The sequence below is a fragment of the Entelurus aequoreus genome, linkage group LG13 (genome assembly GCF_033978785.1).
Source record: "Entelurus aequoreus isolate RoL-2023_Sb linkage group LG13, RoL_Eaeq_v1.1, whole genome shotgun sequence".
Classification (NCBI taxonomy): domain Eukaryota; kingdom Metazoa; phylum Chordata; class Actinopteri; order Syngnathiformes; family Syngnathidae; genus Entelurus; species Entelurus aequoreus.
Window position 1 is genome coordinate 46,902,196 of NC_084743.1, and position 21,870 is coordinate 46,924,065.

Below are 21,870 nucleotides of genomic sequence, written 5' to 3' on the forward strand. Positions count from 1 at the left end.
ATACCGTGAGTACGTAGCTGTGCTTCCAAACATTTGATCGCTTGCTATAACTAGCTCGAGCTAGGAGCTAGGAGCTAGCATAACAAACACCTAGGTGTTTGTTATGCGGGATTAATTTGTGGCATATTAAATATAAGCCTGGTTGTGTTGTGGCTATTAGAGTATATATATATGTCTTGTGTTTATTTACTGTTGTAGTCTTTCCCAGCTGAATATCAGGTCCCACCCGCGCGCTTCCAAACATTTGATCACTTGCCCATACGTGCGTGTCACGTACGTAACTTTGGTTAAATATATAAGCTTTATGAACCTTGGGTTAGGTGAACGGTCCTTTGGGCTGAGTGAGTGTGTGTGTTGTGCAGGTGTTTGAATTGTATTGGCGGGTTATATATACGGGATCCCGTCCATATTACCCGCTCGAGCTATAACTAGCTCGAGCTAGTAGCTAGTAGCTAGGAGCTAGCATAACAAACACCTAGGTGTTTGTTATGCGGGATTAATTTGTGGCATATTAAATATAAGCCTGGTTGTGTTGTGGCTAATAGAGTATATATATGTCTTGTGTTTATTTACTGTTGTAGTCATTCCCAGCTGAATATCAGGTCACCCCCGGCTCTCACAGCATCTTCCCTATCTGAATCGCTTCCACTCCCCACTAGTCCTTCACTTGCATTTTCCTCATCCACAAATCTTTCATCCTCGCTCAAATTAATGGGGAAATTGTCGCTTTCTCGGTCCGAATCTCTCTCACTTCTGGCGGCCATCATTGTAAACAAAAGGGAACTTTGTGGATAAGTTCAATTGACTACGTCACGCTACTTCCTGTAGGGGCAAGCCTTTTTTTTTATCAGATACCAAAAGTTGCAATCTTTATCGTCGTTGTTTTATACTAAATCCTTTCAGCAAAAATATGGCAATATCGCGAAATGATCAAGTATGACACATAGAATAGATCTGCTATCCTCGTTTAAATAAAAACATTTAATTTCAATAGGCCTTTAAAATGACTAGTCTGGAAAAAGGCACAATCATTTTTTTTTTATGTCTCTGCCACATGGCCATGGTTTAAATTCAAAGTTCCAGGACTCATGCGGATTCCAAATACACAAAAACAAGTGTCAACAGGTTTTGCATTTAATGACCCTATTAATGGGGGAGGGAAGACTACATCCTAGTTGCCAGTCAATCATAGGACAATATTTATATTTTTATTATTATCATTAAAAAACCTACTTCACATTTTCATTATGCACTTACGTGGTATCTCCAAAAAGAACCAGCACTCATTTGAGATTGCGTTTGACATATGCTTGCAGGATACGGTAAGCAATGTTTGCTTGGATCCCTTCCCACACCCTGGCATGGGAAACCAAAGAAACGAGAAAATTGAATAACAGTCTTGGAGGTGGCTTCTCATTATGGAAAAGGCTATTTAAATCTAACATAATTAAGGCACAACAAAGCAATAACTGTCAGCCCATTACAGCGAATAATAAAATTCCCATCACACTGTCACTCTCACAAATGCCAATGTCAGGCGCCAATTGTCATCCGGAAGCGAATCCTTCCCTCTTTGACGAAAAAATTACAGCAGAGCTTACGGAAGAGGACCATCTGCTTAGATTTCCTATCTTCAAGTCATCTGTCACTCTTCAATGATTGGAGTCGATGACAGGTTGGGTTGTATAGACACGCCAAATAAAAAGTGTAAAAAATCATTGCAAAACAAAAAAATAATATGTTTTTTCCCTGACAAATGTAGTTATGATCATATTGTGTTATTATTGGGAAAGTCAATTGCATGTTGCTGTAACTTGTCTTCTCTACATTTTTGTACTGATTCTCTCTAGGAGTGTCTAAGAATAGATTACTTTTTGATTTTTGATTCGGAGGAGTCCGATTCGACCATAAGCCTCACAGTCGAATTGTCAGATATTGAACCCTCCTCCATCCATGGGAGTGAAGCAAGTACAGTGAGTGTGTCGGGGGCTGTTTTAAGATGGGGGATGCGGAATCCGCCATCGTTTATGGAGCCTGGCATACCAATAGCCACCCCACAGAGTTTAAGGTTTCTTCTATGGAGAGAGTTTTTCCTTGCCTCTATCGCCAAATGCTTACTCATTTGTGGTTCAGTTTGTTCTCTTTAATGTATGAGAAGTTTTAGACCTGCTCCATCTATAGAGTACCTTGAGATCAGCATTAATTTAGCCGACTCATCATTTTTATCTTAGTTATCGTCAACGACCCTGACAAAACTAAGACGATAACGAATCAGAACAAAGGCACCTTGACTAAGACGATAACAATATTAACTGACATTTTACTCAACGAAAAAAACAAGACGAAAATGTTTACAGAAATGAAATCCAATCATATTTAATTGCGTCATGTAAATGGGTGGGACACGTTTGGAATATATCCAATCACAGCTCTTTAACAGTGTATATCAGGCCCAGGCAATTGTTTTGAGTCAAATTTAGGGAAAAAAATGTGTCTGGGGGCCGGTATATCTGATTTTTAGGAACACTAATACAAAACCTCACATGTCTGATTGAATATTAAAAACGTTATGACAGGCCGCATTTAAAAACGTTATGACAGGCCGCAAAAAAAAACTGAATGGAATTTTAATTTTTTTTACTGAATGAGACACCCAGAATGTACATGAAAATAACAAATGTGGGATTTACAATATTACTATGACCGATAAAACACTGAACATTGACGACATATGAACGTCACACCCCTTCTCGATCGACGCAACAAAAATGCAACAAACACAGCGATATATGAACGCAAAGGGTAAAAAAAAAAAACACCTACAATCTGATACATCACTAAGCTTTAGAACTTTGCTGTAAAAATGTCCTTCCGCGTCTGTCCCTGACACCCGCATTTCAGGCTGGCCGCTCTGGAAACACTCTGTGGAAACGCTCCCCACACACACTGCTTGGTGCCTCGTCTGAGCTGCTGTGATTTAGATTACCATAGTAACTAGTATATAATGCAAAAGCGCAGATTCCAACCATTGAAATACTTTGTATAGTTCAAGACTTACGATCATTTGAAAACATCACTGTACATCAAAATGGCAGCTACAGTTTCCATCTTTAGGATCTAAAAAAAATTATATTTGGGAATATCCGGCGGGCCAGATTGAAAAGCTCAACGGGCCGCTGGTGTATATGAATGGGGGCCGGGAGTTAGTTACAAAGGACTGTCAATCAGATGCTTTTCCTTGTGAGATCGGGCAGTTTGATTTCTCACCGCCAAAACAAAAAATATATGGACTTAACATGTTCCACATCGTAATATGTGTACACCAGTGGCGTGCGGTGAGGTTAATGTCTGGTGAGGCACGACTGCATCATCACAGTCAAATTTAAAAACATATGAACCTGCAGTGCAGGTGTACCTAATTTTGTGTCCCTGCGGTCGTTCGCGGCTCCTGCAGCGCGAGCATTGTTGTTTTTGCACTTTTTGGCTTCTTGTTAAGTGACTTTTTTTGGGTGGATTCGGTCTTGCACGTGGAGGGTTCGGGTGTGGGCTTTGGTTGGTGTGGCCGCGGTGCTCCCGTCGGGCGGTGCATTCTGCGGCGGAGTTGCTTGGCACCAGGAGGCGGGGTTATTATACGAGCCTCACACAGTGTGTCTCCGCAGCAGATTTATGATCGCTCAGCACTAAAAATACGTTACACACATACAGTTGTTGACAAAATACACTGTACATTATATACCTCAGCTAACTACTCTATGGAAATGTATAATATAATTCATATAGCAATACGGTGTCACTGCACAGCAGGCCAGCAGTTAGCCGAGTCGCAATCCATGGTGAGGCACAAGTGCCTCAACTGGCTGCTGATCACCGCACCGTCTCTTCTCAGTATTTGAACGGCAAATGTGAAAATAAAAATAAAAATAATCTAAAACTGGTGAAGTTAAATGGAAAATAACTTTAATATAATCACTGGATACATATAACAATTTAATTATTTTTTTTTTCTTTTTTTTTTCTTTCCATGATGGCAGGTGAGGCCCCGCCTCCCCTGCCTCTAGTGACTGCACGCCACTGGTGTACACATGATTCCTGACAATAAGATCATGCTACTTCTGTGTTAGACGCGTTGCAAGTAGTCTCAATAAAGGTGTTTTTTTTTAAATAAACTTTAAAGAGACCTTTTATATTGTACTTTTTAGTCTACTAAATTGACTGTAAATTTAGCTGACTAAATGTGATGTAATGTCAGTGACTAAAACCAAATCAATTTAGATTATTAAAATGTTAGTAAAAATACAATTTTTTTTTTTCTCAAAAGACAATAAAGCTAAATTAAAAACTGCTGTCAAAATTAGCACTGCTTGAAATAACTTACTGTGTTGTTAGTGCTACAGATCCCGAGAGGGACAAGCGGTAGAAAATGGATGGATGGATGGATGACTTGACCGTTTGGTGTAATTTGTCAGTGTTTTATTTCAATCTGAGAAAATTGATCAGTTCAGTGTAGGGTTGGTTGTTTTACAGGCAACAACTGAATTCCATCGGTACTACCGGGTATCAGTTCACGTAAAATAAAACGGTGCCATATTTCGATGCCTATGTTTCACGTGACATTAAATCCGGTTACAGACTCGTCATGTCTGGTTGCAGACTAAACACCGTTGCAAGGAAACAATCACTCAAGCAGCACTTAGAGGCACACTCAGCCAAACTCCCTCTAAGTACTGTTGCAATTTTCAACACCAACAAAGCAAATATGATTTGTAGAAAAGGCTCAAACGTAAAGTAAGGCTCCACTTTTCCAAAATGTGCGAGCTTGATGCTAATTTACGTTGGATTTTGCCATAGACAGGCATTAGCGTTTTGTATGGCCATTTCAACACCTCTAGATTTGGTAATGATAACTACAACTAAGATTAACATTACAATCTAACATCTAGTGTGTAATAAGCACAGTATATACAGTATAAACGCGTTATAGGATGCAACATGACTCATTCAGCTTCATGGAAACAGCTACTTCTTAGTTAGCCATAGATAGCCTACACCAGGGGTCCCCAAACTACTAATAATGAATTATTATTATTATTTTTTAATTATAATTGTTTTAAATCTGTCCTTTCTAATCAATTTTCTACCGCTTGTTACTGTCGGTGTCTCCTAGCCGCTCAGGCAAATCATATTGTCTATAAATGCATTTTCCAATCGATAACGTGACATCATCGCAATCGGAATATATATATATATGGAATAAACGTTAGGTCAGGAAAAAACACAGAGGCTATTTCATCCCTACAAGCCTGTTTGGCAGGTTTCCCTGCTCTTCAGGGGATTTTATATACTTCAATGAAATCCCCTGAAGAGCAGGGAAACCTGCAAAACAGATCAAGAAAAAACACATAGTCTATTTCATCCCTACAAGCCTGTTTCGCAGGTTTCCCTGCTCTTCAAACCTTTTTTTAACCCAATGTGGCCCCCGAGTCAAAAAGTTTGGGGACCCCTGGCCTACACAGTTCTGCCATCTAATGTCTTTGAAGTGCAACTGAATTGCAAATTAGAATAAAATATAATAAGAAAAAAAGATATGACAACTGGACAGCACAGTTAAAGGCCTACTGAAACCCACTACTACCGACCACGCAGTCTGATAGTTTATATATCAATGATGAAATCTTAACATTGCAACACATGCCAATACGGCCGGGTTAATTTATAAAGTGCAATTTTAAATTACCCGGGAACTTCCGGTTGAAAACGTCTATGTATGATGACGTTTGCGCGTGACGTCAATGGTTGAAACGGAAGTATTCGGACACATTGTATCCCAATACAAACAGCTCTGTTTTCATCGCAAAATTCCACAGTATTCTGGACATCTGTGTTGGTGAATCTTTTGCAATTTGTTTAATGAACAATGGAGACTGCAAAGAAGAAAGCTGTAGGTGGGATCGGTGTATTAGCGGCTGGCTGCAGCAACACAACCAGGAGGACTTTGAGGTGGATAGCAGACGCGCTATCCAACGCTAGCCGCCGACTGCATCGATGATCGGGTGAAGTCCTTCGTCGCGCCGTCGATCGCTGGAACGCAGGTGAGCACGGGTGTTGATGAGCAGATGAGGGCTGGCGTAGGTGGAGAGCTAATGTTTTTAGCATAGCTCTTTGAGGTCCTGTAGCTAAGGTAGCTTCAATGGCGTCGTTAGCAACAGCATTGTTAAGCTTCGCCAGGCTGGAAAGCATTAACCGTGTAGTTACAGGTCCGGTGTTTAATAGTATTGTTGATTTTTTGTCTATCCTTCCAATCAGGGGCTTAAAGTATTTAAGTATTTGAGTATTTGTCATAATTCTTCTTTGTACTTTGTAAGCACTATTCATTTGAACAACCTCTTAAAGTGGATGATATCAGTACAATGTTTAACTTCATTACTTAATCCATTCCATCATTTAATTCCACATACTAATGCTAAAGACTTAATAACAGACAGCCTAGTCTTCACATTCAGCTAATTTCCCCCGTAATTCTATGCTGTGTCAGGCCCTCATTTTCCCCCCAGGACAAGGACGTGCAGTCATTCCTGGAGGAGGCCACACTGATGGACCCCAGAAGGATGTTCCAATAGCAGCAGAAGTGCACTTTTTGGAGAGCTGTATTATTTTCAGTTTTGTGCCCAAGGGACTGATTTTATTTAACACTATATTATTATTTATACACCTATAGTGATCACAGAGACAGGATGTTTTTGTGTTACTGTATATATTTGTATTTCTGAAAAATCCCACTTAATATACTTTGGGTAACAACAGTCAATATTTATTTATTTTATGTTATTTTTTTAGGGGGGTAACAACAGTCAATATTTATTTATTTAAAAAAAAAAGTTTCTTATAAAATAAAAGTGAGCTTTTGTTAAACCAAATATCGTGTGTGTTTTTCCATATACAACAACCTATCTGGATTTGATAAGAGAATCGATAAGAGAATCGATAAGAGAATCGATAAGAGAATCGATAAGAGAATATATAAGTGAATCGATAAGGAATCGATTCGATAAGACGATTCAATAATGGGCTCAAACTCGATAATTTCTTATCAAACATCATCCCTAGACTGCACTCATTTTCTAAGGGAATACACATTCTGTATATCTCGGGCGGTAGAGCATGGCGTCCAGAAACCGCAGGGTGGTGGTTTCGAACTCTGCTTTCTTCCTAGACGCTCTTGTCTTCTTGGGCAAGACACATCCATTACTTTGCCTTCAGTGCTGCCCACTTTGTTGTATAATAAAAGGTGAATCACTGTTTGGTGGTAGTCTAAGAGACCGTCGGTGCAAATTATTAGCCTCGTTTCTGTCAGTCTACCTCAGGGCAGATGCAGCTATATAAATCAAATCCATTACCAGTATTATTGTCCATGCTGGAGATGTCCAAAGTGCGTCCTGGAGCCCGCAGCTCCTTTTTTTTGTCCCTCTATAAATTCAAAAAACAAAATAAATGTATTATTAATTAGGTATATTAGGAGTGTGACTCTTTGGGCACCTAACAATTTAATATGATTCCGATTCTTGGGGTGACGATTCACGCATTCTGATTCAAGAATCGATTCTGTATTAAAAAACGATTCTCGAAATGTATTATTTGGTCTAATAATTATAATAAAACTATTTCAAAACAAGTGACAGGTTGGAAAAGGTCCTTTTGGTGCATGGAATTTGTCGTAACCCAATGTGCCGGGTCATGTCTTGTGTTGTTGTTTGATTATTATTTGCAGTTTATTGTTCCGTTTTGTCCCCAGCACTCATTCCTCTGTTTACTTTTTTTATTGCCTTGAGCACTAAATGGACACATTGGTCTTCAGTTTATAATTAGTAGTCCCATCTGTCTCCCTGGACCTCTTTCAGAGATGTGTGAAAATGGAAAAAGATGAAGAAAAAAATATATTTTTTGTTGTAATATATTTTCTGTAGGAGAACAAACATGACAGAAACCTTCCTAATTGTTAGAAATCCCACTGTTTATGTGATTCATGCTTCACTAATGAGAGTATTTGGCAAGCACCCTTTTGTCCTTCTAATTTCAGCGATCCTTGAACTCATCGTAGTTTGTTTACATGTACATTTTTCTACGACGCTGTCACAGAAAGACGTGGTTTATGCCACTCCTTTTTTGTCTCATTGTGTCCACCAAACGTTTTATGCCGTGCGTGATTGCACAAAGGTGAGCTTTGTTGATTTTATTGATTTGCTGGAGGGCTTACCAGGCATATTTGTTCAATCCATGACTGCAAGCGAACATGCTAATTAGGCTTGCTGTATGTACATATTGCATCATTATGCCTCGTTTGTAGGTATATTTGAGCTCATTCAATTTCCTTTACTTATGTCTCCTGTGTATTTAATTTATATTTGCATGTCTCATGACACATTATCTGTATTTAATATTGGCTGCATTTCTCATAGTTGTTTGTGTGCCATGTTGTTCCAGACCACAGCTGGTCTACTTTCTGATGCGATGATCTATCGTAAATTAAGAAATTGTGTAACTAAAATAAATAGAGGTAATAAAAAGGTATATTATCAGACAAAGATCTTTGACTTTAGACATGATGGTAAACAATTGTGGAAAATTTTAAATCAAATAATGGGAAGATCAGCATCATGTAAAACAAATTCGTATATAGAAGTTGATGGAGCTTACCTGACTAAGCCAATGGAAATTGCCACATATTTTAATAATTACTTCACAAACAAGGTGGAAAATCTGAGAGTGAATATGACGCCTTCTGATGGCTCCTCCTCATGCACATTAATTGAAAATCATATAATGAAGGGTAAAAACTGCAGGTTCGATTTTGTACCAGTTAGTAGTTCTGATATTGAGAAATTGTTGTTATCACTGCCATCTGATAAACCTGCTGGGACGGACATTTTAGATGGCAAATTGTTAAGAATTGCGGCATGCCATGTATCAACTCCTATTTGTCATATATTTAATAAATCATTAAGATCTGGAGTCTGTCCTGGGGTTTGGAAGGAGGCCAATGTCATCCCTCTACCCAAGGACAAAAATAAAGATTTTACTGGTAAAAACAGTAGACCAATAAGCATACTTCCTGTTCTTAGTAAATTGATGGAAAAATTTGTTTTCAAACAAATTCAAGATTACTTTACCTACAACAAACTGATGTCGTGTTCCCAGCATGCTTATAGGCAAGGTCACTCAACATCTACTGCTCTAGCTCAGCTGACTGATGACTGGCTGTCACAAATGGGTGTCAAGAAGATGGTTGGTACTGTCCTGAGTGATCATAGATCACAACATAATGATCTCCAAACTGAGAAAATATGGTTTTAATAGTATGTCACTTTCTTGGATGTTGAGCTATCTATCAGGAAGATCACAGAGAGTGTGTTTTAATGGTAGCCTATCTGAACGCAAGTACAATTACGGCGGCGTGCCTCAAGGAAGCTGCTTAGGTCCTTTACTTTTTATTATTTTTACTAGTGATCTTCCCTGTGTTACAACAAACACCAATATGGTTATGTATGCAGATGACACAACTCTATACAGTACTGCCTCGACCTTAAATGACCTACAAAATAACTTAAATCAGGACCTGGAGAGAGTGTCACTCTGGGTAAATGATAGTAAACTTGTTGTGAATATTGATAAAACAAAAAGCATTCTTTTTGGATCCAGGCATATGCTTGTTGATGACCCACAGCTTCATATTTCAATGTCAGACATACCTATTGAGCTGGTCAAAAAAGAAAAACTGCTTGGTGTGCTATTAGACAGTCAACTGTCATGGTCCGATCATATTGATGGTATTTCAATGAAAATGGGAAGAGGTCTCGCCATGGTCAGGAAGTGCTCCACCTTCTTGACATCCTCAACAATGGCTCAAGTGATACAGTCCTTGGTTTTCTGTCATCTTCATTACTGTCCTATAATATGGTCCGCTACGACTAAGTCTGACCTGAACAAATTGCAATTTGTCCAGAACAGAGCGGCTAGACTGCTACTTAAATGTTCTTTGCGCACTAATATTTCATATATGCATTCACGCCTGTCCTGGTTGTCTGTTGAACAAAAGATGCATTGTAGTCTCCTTATGTTCTTTAGAACTATCATTTTAGATCAATCACCAGATTACTTTTACAAACAGTTTTTAAAATCAACTAACACACATATTCATGGCACTAGGAATGCCAGCAATGGCTATTTGACACTTCCTGCTCCCAGGACCAATTTCCTCAAACATACAGTCATGTATAGAGGTACATCATTCTGGAATGGGTTGCCATCTCACATTAATCTCTCACAAAGTAAATTATCATTCAAGACAGCTTTGAAGATACACCTATTGCGGCTGCCCACATGATGTGCATTTTTAATACTGGTTTTAACTAGCTTTTTATCTTATGTTGTATTTTTCCATTGTATAATGTCTGGTAATGAATGTATTCTTTGTATTTTAATTTTGTATGCTCCTATATGGACCCCAGGAAGACTAGCAGTCGCCTTGGCGTCAGCTAATGGGGATCCATTCAATAAACAATAAACAGCACATTGTTACCCAGCTTGCAAAGATTGTATTAAATCCATTAGAAGAAGACAGCCTGCCGTTTCCTTTAACTTGGACACACACATCTATGTATTTGGCCATTCTGAGCCAGTAATTTCCAGAAGTTATCTCTACTCCCGTGAGAAGCCTCCATTTTACAAATGTATTCCAATGTTGCAAAAATGTGTAGAATAAATATTAAAAAACAACATTTCTCTCAACGAAGATTTGCGTCAGCCTGCGACACATAGTCATTTTGATAGTAGGCTAATATAGTTAATATAGACCAGGAGTCACCAACGCGGTGCTCGCGGGCACCAGGTCGCCCGTAAGGACCAGATGAGTCGCCCGCTGGCCTGTTCTAAAAATAGTTTAAATAGCAGCACTTACCAGTTAGCTGCCTCTATTTTTTAAATTTGATTTATTTACTAGTGTGACAGTCCTAACTGTCGTACGGGTTCTCAGGACCATCCAGGGAAGACATTGTCGTGAGATGGTTTAGACTTCTTTATTATTTCAATCACAGAGTCTTTTGCGTGCTTTTCAGCAGCTGCCTTTTTTCTCATGTGAGCACACGAATGGTTTCCTCCCGTTCGCCGTCTGCTTTTCAGCAGCACGTCGCCGTCGTCTGCGTGGCAGCAGAGGATGGTTTCCTCCCGTCCGCTGCCTTTCTCCGTCTCCTCCCTTGATGTTTAACCCTTTTATACGGTCCAAGAGGGTGATTGCACTGTCCACAGCTGTGCGCTCCACGCACCTTATGCTGATTGCGGCGTCGCTCCCAGCGAGCCCCGCCTTGCCGCTCGCTCGTCCACGGCTCCTCCGTGGACCGTCGGTCCGCCGGCCCCGCCTCCCCACAACTAGCAAGCTAGTCTCGCTTTGCCCGACATTTTTAATTCTAAGAGAGACAAAACTCAAATAGAATTTGAAAATCCAAGAAAATATTTTAAAGACTTGGTCTTCACTTGTTTAAATAAATGCATTTATTTTATTACTTTGCTTCTTATAACTTTCAGGAAGACAATTTTAGAGAAAAAATACAACCTTAAAAATGATTTTAGGATTTTTAAACATATATACCTTTTTACCTTTTAAATTCCTTCCTCTTCTTTCCTGACAATTTAAATCAATGTTCAAGTAAATGTATTTTTTGTATTGTAAAGAATAATAAATACATTTTAATTTAATTCTTCATTTTAGCTTCTGTTTTTTCGACGAAGAATATTTGTGAAATATTTCTTCAAACTTATTATGATTAAAATTCAAAAAAAATATTCTGGAAAATTTAGAAAATCTGTAGAATCACATTTAAATCTTATTTCAAAGTCTTTTGAATTTCTTTTAAAATTTTTGTTCTGGAAAATCTAAAAGAAATAATGATTTGTCTTTGTTAGAAATATAGCTTGGTCCAATTTGTTATATATTCTAACAAAGTGCAGATTTGATTTTAACCTATTTAAAACATGTCATCAAAATTCTAAAGTTAATCTTAATCAGGAAAAATTACTAATGATGTTCCATAAATTATCATTTTAATTTTTTTTATTTTACATGAGTTATTATTTGAACAAACATGGTGCAAAGTAATTCATGATTTGTTAAAAAAAATGTTAGTGGCTAGCTAGTTAAAATGGGATATTGTGATTTCACAAGACTGTCTTAGAAGTGATCTTTTGAAAATGTTCAATTTGAAAAATGTGCACTTAGAGAAAATATAAAAATAAAGTGTTGCATATTGATATTCATCTGTTTCTATATATATTTAATGTGAGAAATCATTAAGATGATCAGTGTTTCCACAAAGATAAATATAATTATTATTAATAATAACATAGAGTTAAAGGTAAATTGAGCAAATTGGCTATTTCTGGCAATTTATTTAAGTGTGTATCAAACTGGTAGCCCTTCGCATTAATCAGTACCCAAGAAATAGCTCTTGGTTTCAAAAAGGTTGGTGACCCCTGATATAGACACTTACATCATGTGTTGCCTTCATTATAACACTTATATAAGACTTTTAGTTTTTTGCGCCTCCAGACAGATTTTTATTTTGTATTTTTGGTCCAGTATGGCTCTTTCAACACTTGCCTTAGTTAATCACTCCCCTTTATATGATTTGTTCACCCAGCCTTAGTCGCTGGATCAATGTTTGCTATTCGCAACAGTTATGTTTTCTTGTTTTTGCCACGCTTAAAGACTCTTATGCTGTTCGCCCTTGGTGTTTGTTTATGCTTTGGCTTAACGTTATGCTAGCATCTAAGTTATTGTATTTTTATCCTTGCTTGTGGAATGACAATCAATTTTTACCTGCACACTGCTCCTGCCACTTCCTGCTTGGTTTTCTGCATCCCTGAGAACACAACACTCAAAGCTCAGCAACCCCACGATTGCAACAGAAATGTCCTATAAACGTCTTCTTAAAAATATATATATATTTTTTTTATATGATTACATTTTTTATTTTATTTTTTATTCGATGGGTAAATAAGAATAGCGATTCGGATGTGAATTAATTTTTTTTATACATGTATATTATTGTATATTATGCTAGTTTGCATTGTCACATATAACACAAAACTAAGCTGTTAATATGTTGTCCAGATAGCTTAACACAGTGATTCCCAACCACTGTGCCGCAGCACATGGGTGTGCTGTGAGAAATTATCAGGTGTATCACGGGAAATTATGCATTTTCCACCTAACTGGACTGGAAAACGATTTTTTTTTTGTCCTGTCCAGCTACTCAGGCAAATCATATTGTTGATGGAGATGCCCATATCGGCTGTACAGATTTACTTTACAAAAGAGAAGTTCTCTTGTTGCCTTATTTGTATTTGACTTTATAAAAATGGATTTATATTATTATTTGGTGCAGCCGGGCCGGAGCAGGAGGGGATGGAAAGAGAAAAAAAGAAAGACTGAGGGGGAAATTGCGGGGACAAGAGGGGTATAAGACAAAGAGACAACAACAAACACAACAATAACAGTAATAACCACAACAACAACAGAACAGCATCAGCAAATATGACATGTAAGGATATGATACAGAAGCAGTTAGGAAAGTAAATATTATTAACACAGAAATGACAATGAACATTATTACACTAAAAATGGAGCAATACAAATACCAATAGAAATAGTACAATCGATCATGAGTAATAACAATAATTACTTCTATTATCAACAATACAATTGTTTCAAATGCAACAATACATAAACAAAACCCAAAGCCAGTGAAGTTGGCACATTGTGTAAATCATAAATAAAAACAGAATACAATCATTTGCAAATCTTTTTCAACTTATATTCAATTGAATACACTGCAAATACAAAATATTTAACTTTCGAACTTTGTTATTTTTTTTGCAAATATTAGCTCATTTGGAAATTGATGCCTGCAACATGTTTAAAAAAAATGGCACAAGTGGCAAAAGAGACTGAGGAAGTTGACAAATGCTCATCAAACACTTATTTGGAACTTCCCACAGTTGAACAGGCTAATTGGGAACAGGTGGGTGTCATGATTGGGTATAAAAGCAGCTTCCATGAAATGCTCAGTCATTCACAAAGAAGGATGGGGCGAGGGTCACCACTTTGTGAACAAATGCGTGAGCAAACTATCGAACAATTTAAGAACCACTTTTCTCAACGAGCTATAGTAAGGAATTTAGAGATTTCACCATCTACGGTCTGTAATATTATCAAAAAGTCCAGAGAATCTGGAGATATCACTGCATGTAAGCGTAATAAACATTGAATGCCGGTGACCTTCGATCACTCAGGCCTCAAACCTCGAAACCACTGTCAGTAACTACAGTTTGTCGCTACATCTGTATGTGAAAGTTAAAACTCTACTATGCAAAGCGAAAGCCATTTATCAACAACACCCAGAAACGCCGCCGGATTCGCTGGGCCCGAGCTCATCTAAGATGGACTGATGCAAAGTGGAAAAGTCCAAATTTCAAATTGTTTTTGGAAACTTTGGACGTTGTGTCGTCTGGACCAAAGAGGAAAAGAACCATCCGGATTGTTATAGGCGCAAAGTTCAAAAGCCAGCATCTGTGATGGTATGGGGGTGTATTAGTGCCCAAGGCATGGGTAACTTACACATCTGTGAAGGCACCATTAATGCTGAAAGGTACATACAGGTTTTAGAGCAACATACGTTGCCATCCAAGCAACGTCTTTTTCCTGGACGTCCCTGCTTATTTCAACAAGACAATGCCAAGCCAAATTCTACACGTGTCACAACAGCGTGGCTTACAAACCAGCGTGGCTAGTCCAGTCCTGTCTCCCATGGAAAATGTGTGGCGCATTATGAATTAAGGATTGAGGAGGGAGACTAGGGAGCCTTCCCGGTAAGGTCTATTCAGATGTACTGGAGAGAAGGCCAGCCCGGATAGTCGAACCTCGGATTCAGGAGGAACAGTGTGGTTTTCGCCCTGGTCGTGGAACTGTGGACCAGCTCTATACTCTCGGCAGGGTCCTTGAGGGTGCATGTGAGTTTGCCCTACCAGTGCTTTGTGGACTTGGAGAAGGCATTCGACCGTGTCCCTCGGGAAGTTCTGTGGGGAGTGCTCAGAGAGTATGGGGTATCGGACTGTCTGATTGTGGCGGTCCGCTCCCTGTATGATCAGTGTCAGAGCTTGGTCCGCATTGCCGGCAGTAAGTCGGACACGTCTCCAGTGAGGGTTGGACTCCGCCAAGGCTGCCCTTTGTCACAGATTCTGTTCATAACTTTTATGGACAGAATTTCTAGGCGCAGTTAGGGCGTTGAGGGGATCTGGTTTGGTGGCTGCAGGATTAGGTCTCTGCTTTTTGTAGATGATGTGGTCTTGATGGCTTCATCTGCCCAGGATCTTCAGCTCCCACTGGATCTGTTCGCAGCCGAGTGTGAAGCGACTGGGATGGGAATCAGCATCTCCAAGTCCGGGTCCATGGTTCTCGCCCGGAAAAGGGTGGAGTGCCATCTCCGGGTTGGGGAGGAGACCCTGCCCCAAGTGGAGGAGTTCAAGTACTTCAGAGTCTTGTTCACGAGTGAGGGAAGAGTGGATCGTGAGATCGACAGGCGGATCGGTGCGGCGTCTTCAGTAATGCGGACGCTGTATCGATCCGTTATGGTGAAGAAGGAGCTGAGCCGGAGGGCAAAGCTCTCAATTTACCGGTCGATCTAGCTTTGGGTTATGACCGAAAGGACAAGATCACGGGTACAAGCGGCCGAAATTAGTTTTCTCCGCCGGATGGCGGGGCTCTCCCTTAGAGATAGGGTGAGAAGCTCTGCCATCCCGGGGTGCTCAAAGTAAAGCCGCTGCTCCTCCACATCGAGAGGAGCCAGGTGAGGTGGTTTGGGCATCTGGTCAGGATGCCACCCAAACGCCTCCCGAGAGAGGTGTTTACGGCACGTCCGACCGGTAGGAGGCCACGGGGAAGACCCAGGACACGTTGGGAAGACTATGTCTCCCAGCTGGCCTGGGAACGCCTCGGGATCCCCCAGGAAGAGCTGGACGAAGTGGCTGGGGAGAGGAAAGTCTGGGCTTCCCTGCTTAGGCTGATTCCCCCATGACCTGACTTTGGATAAGCGGAAGAAGATGGATGGATAGATGGATGGAGGGAGATGAGTGGAAGACAGCATTCAATACCCACCTTGGTCAGTTTGAATTTTAGGTCATGCCATTTGGACTTGGTTACGCCCCGGCTGTCTTCCAGGCGTTAGTCAACAACGTCCTGCGTGACATGCTCGATAAATTTGTTGTAGTTTACCTTGATGACCTCCTTGTGTTTTCTCCTAACCTGCAGGAACACCTACCGTCCTGGTTCTACAGCGCCTTCTTGAGAACCGACTGTCGGCTTTCTCGGCTACATTATCGAGAATGGACACATCCGAGCCGATCCCAAAAAGGTGGAGGCAGTTGTGAAGTGGCCACAGCCCACCACCCGTACGGAACTCAGGCGATTCCTAGGTTTCGCAAGATTCTACCGCCGGTTCATCAGGGACTTCAGCAAGGTAGCCGCACCCCTCCATGCTCTCGTCTTTTCAGTGGACCAAGGAGGCCAGCAAGGCCTTTCAGTGTCTCAAGGAGAGCTTGAGCTGGTCAACCCCGAGCCAGACAGCCTGTTCACGGTGGAGGTGGATGCCTCCGACTGGGAATTGGGGCAGTAATGTCCCAGCGTTCCAAGCGGGACAACATGTTACACCCATCTGCTTTTTTCTCCAGGTGCCTTTCCCCTGCCGAACAAAATTACGATGCGGGAAACAAGGAGCTGCTGGCCGTCCATGATGCACTTGTAGAGTGGAGGCACTGGATGGAGGGGGCCAAAGACCCATTTCTGGTGCTGACCGATCACCGTAACCTCATTCACATTCGCACAGCCAAAAGGCTCAACGACCAACAAGCACGCTGGGCGCAGTTTTTCTGCAGATTTGACTACACTCTCGTTTAGACTTGGCTCTTGTAACGTCAAGGCGGATGCCCTCTCTCGATTGTTCTCGGAGGAACTCACCAGTAAACCTAGGGCAGAGACCATACTTCCCCCTGCCCGTGTCATAGGGATGGTAACGTGGAGGATCGAAGGCTTGGTGGCCATCCATGGATTTATTTTTTGCGTCTTTAGAGGGGTAAGTACAGGCCCTCTCCAATGAATGCACCTTAAGCGGTGGAAAAAAAGTGATGTCAGTGTAGAATGCACTGCCGGGCTGCTTCTAAAATGCCCATTAAAAGTAGTGGCTGTCTGCTGCATGTATAGAAACCTAGCAAAACGCCACAGGTAGGAACATGATAACATGAATGTGTCTCAGTGGTGATGGCCCGTATAGTACACGTAATATCCTAATTTAATAAGGCGTTGTGCACCACTTTTCAATTGCACACGCAGTGTTAGTAACTCACGCACAACACACCCACTAATAGTACACTACTATTTTTTAGATTGAACATGCTGTTTAGCGTGAGGTATTTAAATCTTAGTAAATCAGGCCCTTAATGTACAAAATGTATTAAGGGGTCCCCACCCATCTGTTTCCCTCAGCGGAGGTTTGGACACTCTTGCTGTAATGTATATAGTTCATTACATCGTTTATTCAATGTGTTATAGTACAGACCAGAAACTATGTTCACAGTATTTATTTAAATACTGTGATGCTGCTGTTAGCGAGTCATTGACTTGATATACAGTTCAAGTGTAAAGATATACATTTGATTACTTGTTGAGCAAGAGTGGAAGAAATTTATGTCTAAAAAGGCAGACAACCGACATAAGTAGTAGCTGTGTACTGAAAAAAAAAGACAGCTAAATGAAATAAGGCTCTGCAATAAGGGTCAAGAGGAGGGGGGAAGGAAACATGATCTCTCTAAGCACATACAATTTAATTACAGCGGCAATAAATCTAATTTACAAGCACACACACACACACACACACACACACACACTTTATCACCAGTTGTTACATAAAATTGCATAGAATTCTACTTCCATTTCTGATTTGTAATAATAATTCTAGTCACAACACACACAATGTACTATACCATATATATATATATATATATATATATATATATATATATATATATATATATATATATATATATATATATATATATATATATATATATATATATATATATATATATATATTTATATATATACATACATATATGCAAAATACGATAAGGGTATCGCAACTGGCTCACCTTTACAGGTACTCGCCCCTGCACCATCTGTGAGCCTGTGGCCTCGCTCTCTTCATCTCTCCTTCCATCAAGGCACCGGCGGGACTCTGCATGGCAGGGACGTCCTCCTCCCTGAGCCAAAACTAAGCTTGACCGCATACCTCAACTGGACATGAGTTGGTTGGCATCAGCAGATTCTCAAATGGGCACCCCCCGTCATCAACGTTTCGTCGAATTAAGTCCATGACGCTTCGGAGGGGCTCGACGGCAGATCCAGCGTCCTGGATCTACCCCCGCTGAATGCCACCCAACTCTATGTCCCTAGTCCTTCAGTAGGTCGGCTCTGCCATCGCACCTTTCTTTGTAACCAAATCCAGCGCGATGCTTCCTCTGCCCTTTTAGTGATGTTGGCTACCAGCCGCTTCCTAGCCAGCCCCTCGATCCCTAGCAGTCCGAGTGCTCTCCAGAGCGACCGCCCCGCAAAGCCTCTACAGCCCACCTCCACCGGTAGGTTCCAGGCCTTCCATCCATTGTGCTGGCTCTCGAGGATGAGGGTTTGGTACTTCTTGAGCTTGCGTTCGTACGCCTCCTCCATCCTCTCTTCCCAAGGTACTGTCAGCTCGATAAGCACCACCTGTTTGGTTCCTCTAGACCACAGAACAATATCAGGTCTCAGGGTAGTGTGGGCTATCTCCTCTGGGAATTTGAGCTGCTTCTTCAGGTCGGCCCGCATCTCCCAGTCATTTGCTGTGGCCAGAACTCCTTTGTTCCTCCCTCCTGCTGCTGCGCTTTCACCTGCCCTGACGAAGTGGATGAAGCGTGGCCCATTAGAGAGCTGCCTTGTCCTCTTCCTGGCCTGCTCAACACCTTCTGCCAGCTGAGCAAGGATCTGGTCATGACGCCACCGGAACTTGCCATCTGCTAAGCTTGAGTGACAAGAGGAGAGGACATGCTCCAGGTTAGCTATCTTCCCGCAGAGTGTGCAGCTGGGGCTCTCTACCATTCCCCAAGTATGGAGGTTTGATGGGGTGGGCAGGACATCATATGTAGAACACAGCAGGAACCTGATCCGGTAGCCTTCCATGCTCCAGATGTCCTGCCAGGTTAGAGATCTGTCTTTTACACTCTCCCATCTAGTCCAGCTGCCCTGTTTTTTCATGGCTACTGCCTTGACATACCGGCTTTCCTCCTCAGCCTTTCGGACCTCCCTCTGCACCAAGCCTCGCCGCTCCTTTGGGTCAGCTTTGTTCCATCTTGTTCTGGATGAGCAACCCAGACCAAGTCTTCCCTGGGCTACTGATCCCACAATGTCCGCGTGATGCAGTCGATCCTCCGCCTCCCTCAGTGCTTTGCTGGCTAACCACTTTCTGCCTGACCTGACGACAATGCCTGCCTGCCGTACTTGCTTGTCTTTGCTGTCTCGTAGCATCATGGCCTGGCGTGTTTTTGTCACCTTGTACTCCTCCACCACTGATGTTATTGGCAGCTGTAGCTTGCTTCCTGTGCTGTACAGTCCAATGGAACAGAAGCTTCTTGGGACACCCAGCCATCTCCTCAAGTAGGTGTTCAAATTTTTCTCCAGACTCTCAACTGTGGATACAGGTACCTCATAAACCAGGAGTGGCCAGAGCAGACGGGGGAGAACCCCATGTTGGTAACCCCAGGCCTTATACTTGCCCGGGAGGCCGCTCTTTTCGAGGGATGTCATCCAGGCTTCTGCTTATAAATGTATACAGTACATATTTTATCTGACCAGAGAACTTTCCTCTAGAAGGTCTTATCTTTGTCCATAAGATGTGAGATGAAACAAAAATTGAGCTCTTTGGCCACAATACCCAGCAATATGTTGAGAGGAGAAAAGGTGAGGCCTTTAATCCCAGGAACACCATCCCTACCGTCAAATATGGTGGTGGTAGTATTATGTTCTGGGGCTGTTTTGCTGACAATGGAACTGGTGCTTTAAATGGGACAATGAAAAAGGAGGATTACCTCCAAATTCTTCAGGACAACATAAAATCATCAGTCCGGAGGTTGGGTCTTGGGCGCAGTTGGGTGTTCCAACAGGACAATGACCCAAACACACATCAAAAGTGGTAAAGGAATGGCTAAATCAGGCTAGAATTAAGGTTTAAGAATGGTCTTCCCAAAGTCCTGACTTAGAAGTGTGAACAATGCTGAAGAAACAAGTCCATGTCAGAAAACCAACAAATTTAGCTGAACTGCACCAATTTCCAGAGGAGTGGTCAAAAATTCAACCAGAAGCTTGACAGAAGCTTGTGGATGGCTACCAAAAGCGCCTTATTGCAGTGAAACTTGCCAAGGGACATGCAACCAAATATTAACATTGCTGTATGTATACTTTTGACCCAGCAGATTTGGTCACATTTTCAGTAGACCCATAATAAATTCATAAAAGAACCAAACTTCATGAATGTTTTTGTGACCAAAAAGTATGTGCTCCAATCACTCTATCACCAACAAAATAAGACTTGTAGAAATTATTGAAAACTCAAGACAGCCATGACATTATGTTCTTTACAAGTGTATGTAAACTTTTGACCACGACTGTATATGTAAATATTTGTTTACAGTACTTTGTTCTGTAATGATTATATGATCATAAAAATACATATAGCCCATATTCTATTCATATTTTATATATTATATCTCTTCATTAACACACATACACACTCATGCATTAAAGTTTAAAACATATCTCTCAAGTGAGCAAAAGCAAATATATTTACTGAATATTTAAAAGTATGAGTCATATTAACAGGAAACACTATGTATGTTTTATTTTTGTGTGTTTTTTTTCAAAAATTAAATAATGTGGATGTTGGTAACGCGGTATGATGAGGTTACAGCCCTGACTTGACTCTGTTCAACCTATCAGACCTGAGAAGGGAGGATGGGTAAAAGGGTTGTTAAATAGATGAGGTAAGAGAAAAGAGAATGAGAAGTTATAAATAAAGAAAGAACCAATCAGAGATTGTATGAGGAAGGTGAAAAGGGAAATTGGGGGAGGTGTTGATAATATAAATGAGGGAGAGTGGGATTGTTTTTCCTTCCTCTGTCAATTTTATATTGGTCAGTCGAGTTAAATGTGTGTGTGTGTGTGTGTGTGTGTGTGTGTGTGTGTGTGTGTGTGTGTGTGTGTGTGTGTGTGTGTGTGTGTGTGTGTGTGTGTGTGTGTGTGTGTGTGTGTGTGTGTGTGTGTGTGTGTGTGTGTGTGTGTGTGTGTGTGTGTGTGTGTGTGTGTGTGCGTATTCTAGCAATGCTTACTTAATGGAGACATCGCTCTGTTTACACAGTCACCTTTAGGGGACCTCTGACGGTATGGGGACAAAAAAAACAGGTCCCCTAAAGGGTAACCTTTTTAAATGATAGTCAGATCCATTCTGAAGATGCCTAAGTGATTTTTAAGCTTTGGCCCATAAAACATGTTTACTGGTTAGTTTGAGTGTGAGACATTTGAGGTAAGATAAGATAATCCTTTATTGATCCCATAACAGGGAAATTTGGGTTACTTTGTTTACGTGTTTCAAATATTGATAAAAGACTAAATTAATTTTCTTGAAAAGTGAAACATTTGTTATCCTGGCATTAATAGTACTGTGATTCTGTATGGTATCCATCCTTAGT